Source organism: Bubalus bubalis, chromosome 12 (assembly GCF_019923935.1).
Source record: "Bubalus bubalis isolate 160015118507 breed Murrah chromosome 12, NDDB_SH_1, whole genome shotgun sequence".
Classification (NCBI taxonomy): domain Eukaryota; kingdom Metazoa; phylum Chordata; class Mammalia; order Artiodactyla; family Bovidae; genus Bubalus; species Bubalus bubalis.
Window position 1 is genome coordinate 105005734 of NC_059168.1, and position 7867 is coordinate 105013600.

Sequence of the window (7867 nt, forward strand, 5' to 3'; positions counted from 1 at the left end):
TGAGCCCTGGGGAGGGCGAGGGAGGCAGGCAAGGAGGGGCCCCTGGGGGTCTGGGTGCTGGGGGCCCCTGTCCTCCTAGAAGACCCTGTGCTGCGTCGCCCCGGGACGCCAAAGTGAGGAGCGCCACGCGAGGACCCCTCCCCACGGGCCCCAGAGCCCCTCCCCACCGGGTCCCAGCACCCCGGCGGGCAGCTGGTTTCCTCCATGCCCCTCTGCTAACGTCCGCAAGGGCTGGAGCCACGGCCACCCCTCCACGGCGGTGTCCCCCGACCCCAGGACAGGCCTGGCACAGACGGAGAAAGGCGTGTTTGTGGGGGTGGAGATGGGGGCAGGGTTGAGGGAAGGAGAGACAACGGGAAGAGAAAGAAGTTGGGGGAGGGACAGTGCCCTGGCCCCCCAGCCCGTGCGGCTGCATAGAAGCTGGCCCTTGATGCCCCACTGGCCCCCAAGGAGCCCCAGGAAAGCTCCAACGGCCTTTCAGTCCTGAGACTTCCAGGATGGATCGGCAGAGCTGACGGCCTTGTTCTTGAACTCCAGCAACTGCTGGGGCTTGAGCTCCTGAGGGGAAAGGAGCCTTGGGCATCTGCGGGCCCCACCCCAGCTCAAAGCCGGCCAGCAGACAGGTCGGACCCACCCGTGCGGGACCAGGAAGCCAGAAGCCCTGGAAATCACCCACTAATCCCTGTTCTGACCCCGTGGTCTAATTTCCCGCAGGACTGGGCTAAAAGACACCTGGGGGTTAGCGACAAATTTAGACCGCGTGCGAAAGTGCTGAGTCACGCTTGCCTGTTTGGAAAACAGAGAGAGCTAATTAAGTTACTGCCAGGGAGGAAGAGGCCCCGCAGAGGAGTGGAAAAAACCCGCCATAACCGGCAGCGAGCAGCTCCCTGAGGACCGTGAATCTGCCCGGGCGGTGTGACCCCCACGGCCGGCCCCACCCCACCCCAGGCCTGGCCAAGTTCTCCGAAGGGGGCTGGGATCACAGGGCGGCCCCTCACAATACAGACTGTGAGGCCCCCGGGCAGGGAAGAGCCCAACCCCCTCCCCCAGGGGAAGAGGAAGAAGGAGGAGAAAACTCAGGGGGCCTGGCGAGTCCTGGGGGGCCCAGGGGGGCACAGAACTAGGATTTCCAGCACTGTTCCTCCTCCTGCAGCCTCCCCGCCCTCCTTCGTCTACAGCCCATGTAGGGAGCGTGTCTGAGCCCGGAATCTGCTCCCTGCCGGGGGCACGCTTGGACAAGTCTGACCCTCAGAGCTTTCAGTCTGGCCTAGACATGGTCTGGGGGGCAGGGGGCAGCCGGCTGAGCCACACCATGGTGGTGCATTGGCAGACACTGGTGTCCAGCGAAGGAAGTGAATTCACGGGTGAGGCCAGGTTGCAGGAGGCAGGCAGGGATGGTTAAAGCCCAGATCTGAGCAAAGGAGACGGGGGCGACTTTGAGTGGCTCCCTCAGCAAATTCTTGCAGGCACTCGTCTGGGACAGACTGCTGGGGACCTGAGCCCAGAAGGAGCCGAGCCCCTCTGCCTGGAGCAGACACGCGGCAGACGGGATGAGACGGTGACTCTGGGTCTCTGCTCCCTTGATCCATCCAGAGCCCCGCCTCCAGCCCAGATCCCTCGGGTCCTGTCTACCAGGCCTCCTCAGGATAAGAGGAGATGCCCTCTACTACCTCCCAGGGGGAGGGCCTGGCAAGCCACAGCATCAGGGGACCTGAGAACCCCTCTGTGCCTGGAAAGAAGTCCCCGCGCAGCCCAGCTAGCAAGGACGGGTATCAGGAGGGGTGCACTTCATATAATCCCTGAGGGGTACACTGGAGCCTGGACCCCAGGATTCTGCCCAGACCTTGTGCTTGGGGCTCCCCTGGTCCTGCCAACGATGGGGCTCAGGCAGAAAGACACTCCCACCTCAAAGACCCTCTCCTTCAGCTTGGGGGGATCATCACAGGACTTCTGCTGACTTCACAGACAGGTGCAGATGACCAGCATGGAATCCCCTCCTGAGGACTGGTGCATTTGCAGAGAGGAGGCAGGAGGGACCCCCAGCCCCTGCTGCCTGCCCCTGACCACCTCCCAGCCTCAGCCCCTCACACTCTCCTCCCCACGCTCCAGCCATTCTCCCCACACTCCAGCCATTCTCACCCCTGATGTCATGCTCTGACTGCTGGGCCTTTGTTCTGGCAACTACAGGGAAAGTCTCTCCATTAGGACTATGCTTGGACAACCCAGGGATGGTTTGGCAGCTTGGCTTCAAGGACCCAGACCTTTCCAGCGTCCAGTCTGCCTTCCGTAGGGTGTGGCCTTTGTCTTCATGGCCCAAAATGACAGCCTGAGCTCAAGCCATCACATCTCTGTTCCAGTGAACAGGATGGAGGATGGGACAAAGGCGTCACAAAGAAAGGAGTCACAGGGTACTTAGCAAACTGCCTCTTAGGAACTGTCTCTAGAGGTGACATAGGACACATTCGTTTGTCCCAGTGGTGGTTACTTAGTCACAGGACTACCTGTCATGTGAGGGAGGCCGGGAAGTGTTTTCTCCACTGAAGACTGGGGTGCTTGGCCTGCCAGGCTTTGCCATCAAGGCTCCTACAGGCAGAGGAGGATGCAGCCTGTAGGGATGTGGCCTGAAGTGGCCAGACCCGGTCCAGTAGCGCTTTGAAGTCTCATTATCTCAAGATGACAGGGTACTGTAAATTCTATTCCGTAATAGATCTGTGTCTGTTGTGTTAGTAAAGCAATGTTCCCACCCCCTTCCCTGCAGATCCCCGAGTGAAATGGACTTTGTGGGATGAGAAACAGTGTTCACCGGCTCACACAGGCCCAGGACTGTGGGACCAGGCCCCAGTCTGACAAGTGCAGCCTGGGTCGCTGGCAAGGGCCCCTCTGGCTCTGAGGCAATGAGGGGACTGAAAGTGGGGGCAGTAAGGACGAAACGCAGTGTGTGCATGCGTGCACGTGTGTGCGTGCATGTGCATGTGTGTGCATGCATGTGTGTGCGTGTGTGCACGTGTGTGCATGTGTGTGTGCATGTGTGTATGTGTGTGTCTTCCTAGATTCTCTTAACAATGGCCATACCATGAATTTTATATGTAAGTGTAGCATCTCATTTTGAGCTCCCCAGGTGGCACAGTTGGTAAAGAATCTCCTTCCAATGCAGGAGACACAAGAGATGCAGGTTTGATCCCTGGGTTGGGAAGCTCCCCTGGAGGAGGGTCTGGCCACCCTTTCCATTATTCTTGCTTGGAGAATCCCATGGACAGAGGAACCTGGCGGGCTAGAGTCCATAGGTTGTAAAGAGTTGGACACAATTGAATACACGCACACACACACGCACGCACACCTCATTTTGTAGCTGAGTTTTCACTCTCATCCGTGTGTTAGATTCCTTCATCTCCTGGAGGAAAGGGAGTCTTTTGCGGAAGAGAAAACGGAGGACCAGAGAGCAGGGTTTTGCTTGCTGTCCCTCCGCTGGTCCTTGGCGATGTCGAGTTTAGGTTCCAGGTCTGGAGCACAGCGTCTCAACACCAGGAGCTCTGAGGACTGTGCCATCCTGCAGATGCCCTCTCCAAGTCTGTTAAGCTGAGCTCCGCTGGGGCTGGCATCCAGCCTCGGCCAAGGCCCCACACACAGAGCGTAGAATCTGGAAGGGGACGAGGGGAGATGCCGCAGGTGGTTACAGCTGCGAAGACCCTGTTTCCAGGTGAGGCCATGCTCTGGTCGCGGGCTGAGGGCGCCACAGGGAGCTGGGGGACTTGACCCAAGCCCTGCCAAGCTGCCTCCTGTCCTGGCTCCCACATCACACTCATGCCTCCTTCTCCGTCCATCCCAAACCACCCTCCAGCTACCCTGTGGACACTGCCTGGCCTCCCATGAAGGTGCTCAGGGTCCATCTCGCCCCTCAGCACCCACCCCTGGTCTGGCACAGCCTTGGGCGCCCAGAGGGCATCAGATGAAGCTCATGAATGGACTGGCATGTGCAGGGGCGTTTTTCACTCCACCAGATCCGGCCCGAGCTCCTACAAAAGCCTCTTTAGTCCAGCCAAGGGGAAGACCCTGTCTGGTGATCAAGGAATTCAGGGAGGCCCACAACTCGAGGTGGGGGGTGGTTGCCCGTGTCTCCCACTGCCAGGCAGGCCCAGTGAGCCGGCCTGGAGGCGTGCTGACAGCGGACAGTTCACCCTGGACTGGGTCTCTCAGGAGCCCCCCAGCCCTGCCCACACAGAGAGCCCCAAGATGAGGTGTGCTGGGTGTCTCCCTAGAAACAAACTCACTTGTGTTTCCAGAAGGCTGTCTAGCCCACATTGCCACATCAGCCCCGTGGCTCCCCAAGGTCACTCAGGAAGGAGAATACGACCTTCCTGCTACCGAGCTGGGAGGCAGCCAGCGGCAAAAACATGCCTTTAGGAGGCAGCGTGCTGGGGCCTCAGGGAGCAAGGGCAGATGTGAGCTGGACCCCAGGCTGATGCAACTTCCTGTCCCGCGGGAAGGGCAGTTGCCAGGGCCCTGGAGGACTGGCAGTGTGGCTCATCCACGTCAGGTCCCCAGGCTCCAAACGGGGCCCAGAGGGCAGTCCCAGAGATGCCAGGTGGGGGCCTCTGCCTCCCGCTGGCCCCCCGTGACCAGCCAGCATGTCCCTGAGCCACAGGCTGGTCCAGAGGCCTCTGTCCTCTCTGGAACCTCCCCGGTTCCAAGCTGAGCATTGCTCCCTGCCTACCTCCCCTCCTGCCACATCCCCTCCAGCTGGGGAGAGTCTGGAGGCAGACTGGCTGGGATCTGCTGGGCGCCCACCATGAGCCGGACGGGGCCCACTCACCCCGTCCAGCCCAGCTTTCCCCTCACTGCAGGCCCTCACCTCAGCTGCCTGCTGATGCTGCGCTTTGCAGGGTCTCCGTCCCCAGAGACGCCCGGCCACCACACTTGCCCCACTGCTCGGACCACCATCCCGGGAGGTGCTGGGTGGAGACTCCCCTCCCCATCGTTGATTCCAGCCAATGTGAAGTGATGTCCACTCGGCCCTCAAGCAGTCTCCAAATCCATGCGGGCCCCCCCCAATTCCACCTTCACTCCTGGACCTGAGCCGATGCAGCTGGGGGTCCCCCACTGCCTCCCTCTGCTCCCTGCCCTCCACCCATGACACCAGACTGCACCTGCCCCCACCTTCCTTGCACACCCGATGCACCTGGCCTGGCCCTGCCCGGCACCCCTATGCACCCTGGCCCTGCCTGGCACCCTCCTGCCCACCAGCTTTGTCCATCAGAGCACCCTCCTGGGGGCGGTGGAGGAGGACTCCTCCTCCTGGAACGACCCCCCTTCCCCCTGGTGGATCTCCATCCCCGGATTCAGAGGGGTCATCTCCTGTCATCAGATCCCAGCCTGACGTCCCCTCCTTGAAGGCCGCATGCCTCCCACCCCGACCCCATACACTTTGACCATCTGCTTCTCTACCAGCGGCTCCTACCGTGCTCTTTCCCGATTCTTCACCTGTTTATTCACCCCAACCCCACACATCGGATGGGAAGCTTTACACAGGAGCATGGTGTGGGGTCTCGCTCACTGCCTCCCCGCCAGGCCCCCAGCCACCCCGTGTCATCACTGAGTGTCGCCCGGGACCCCTGGGAGAGGGCCGAGCCTGGGCTTCCCCTGGGGCCTCCTGCTGCAGATTCCGCACACCCCAGGGCCCCGGTAGGCAGGCCATGCCATCACCTGCTCCCTGGATTCACGCTCTGCATCTGTCTCGTGACTCCCAGGCCGGCACTTTCCTCCCACAGGGGTCAGAGATGCTAGAAATGCACAAAAAGAGAGAAGTTTAACGGCGTGCCTCCCAGACCCTGGCCCCCAGCTCTGTGCAGCCCCTTCCTGACCCACTGAGATGCCCCGGCCATCAGGCCAGCTCTTGGGAGGCACACCCGATGTGTGTCGGGGGCGGGTGACTGTCCTGGGCTGCCCCGACCCGTCCCCACAGCGGGTGGTTGAAGACCGCAGCGCTGTGTTCTCTCCGGCCCGGGGCCCACGAGTCCAGGACCAAGGTGCAACAGAGTTGCGCTTCCCTGGGGGCTCCCCAGAAGGATCCTTCCAGCCGCGAGCGCCCCGGGTCCCCTGGCTGGAGGCTCCCTCCTCGCACGGCCTCCTGTCCCCCAGCCTCCTCTTCCAAGGGCGTCTGTCACGGGGTTTGTTCCCATCTGATGGCGGGACCTCAGCCGGAGGCCCTTCACTCCATGACGGCTGCAGAACCTGCGAGTACGGCCCAGGCGGGGCCCCGGGCGGGGAGGGCACGGCTTCGGGGCTGCAGCCCCACCGCAGTTGCTTTTCCTCCCCACGTTTAGCGCCTCCGCCAGGCCCCGCGCCTGCCCGGTCGCTCTGCGTCCTCTGGGTCTGGCGCAAGCAGGAATTCTGTAAACAGGGGCGCTGTGCCCCGGGCCACCCCAGGCGGGCTGTGACGACAGAGCAGGGGGCCCTTCTGGGCCCCGCGCCCCAGGCTGGCGAAAATCCAGCGTGGATGTTTACAGGCGGGGCGCGCCTCCCCACCGCAGCGCCCACTCATCGCAAGGCAGCCCCGCAGACCACTCGGGCGGCCGGGCGCTATCTCCCTGGGCCTGCGGCTGCTGCCTGGGCCTCCGCTGTGGAGATCACCCGCAGGCCTCGGAGCAGAGACAACCTGGCGCCCAGAGGTGACACGGGCGGGCAGGGACCGGGGGAAGCAGCCGGGGGGGGGGGGTGCTAATTCACAGCTGCGAGCGGGGCGCACACTTGGATCGGATTTATCTTTATTTTACAGAAGTTCACAAATGAGGAGGAGGTGAACGTGTGACCCACTTCTGCGGCTGATGGGCACAGCGCTGGCAGAAACGCTATGGCAACCAGATGCACGGGCTTAATTACATCAGCCCAGGGCGCTCTCTCACGAAGATTCATGGGGAGCAGACACCTTCACCTTCACCTCCGTCAGGGAGAAGGAGAAGCTGGCTCTGCGGGTGAGAGGAGCCCGTCCACACCGCCCTCCAGGCCAGCTATGCCTCCAGGCCTGAGACCTGCCAGGGCCTGGGACGGATGGGGCCATGAATCAGAGCTGTGAACTCCCCCCGCTTCCTGGGCCCCACGCCAGCTGGTCCTCTGGCCACGTGACAGCCGCCTGGGCTGGCTGGGCCGGCCTCGCGTCTCCCGTATGCACCGGCCACCTGGCCCCGGACCAGGCGCTGAGCAGCTCTGCCAGCAGGGGGCGGAGGGGCTGGCGTCCAGGGCAGGCCTGGGAGGGGCACGAGAAGGGGGTGGGGTTGCGGAGAACCCACATCTCAGAAGTCACCCGGCGTCAGCACATGCCCATGGGTGGACAGAGAAGGTGGGGAACCCCCAGACCCCCGCCTTCAACACCTTCTCCCTCTCCCTCAGGTGGCAGGTTTGGGGTTCCCAAGCACATCCTACAAAACTTCTGCAACCCACAGCGTCACGTGGGACCACGGGTGGGGCCTCTGGCACCTGGATTAGCCAGGAGAGCTGGACAGAGTCTCTGTCGCTGAATAAAAGAAGGTGTAGGGCCCGCATGCTTGGCGTGGCCATGTGGTCAGCCCCAGGCTCTGGCCACACACGAGGCAGGCTGGCCAAGCCGCCCCGTGGAAACAGGCTGGCCCCAGAGCCTCCTGCTCCAGAAACTGAATGCTCAGCCTGGAAGTGCCACACCCCGTCCTGCTCTGAGCTCACTGGCCAGAAGCTGTCACGTGGCCTCACCACCCACAGAGACCCAGGAAGTGCCAACCGTGGAGCCAGGGGAGTGGAGACATGTGGGGACCCGCAGTGATGACACCATGGTGGCCAGCAGAAACGTCCCCACGACCGCCTGTGCCTTCCCAGGCCTGCAGCCCCGGAGCCGGGACCC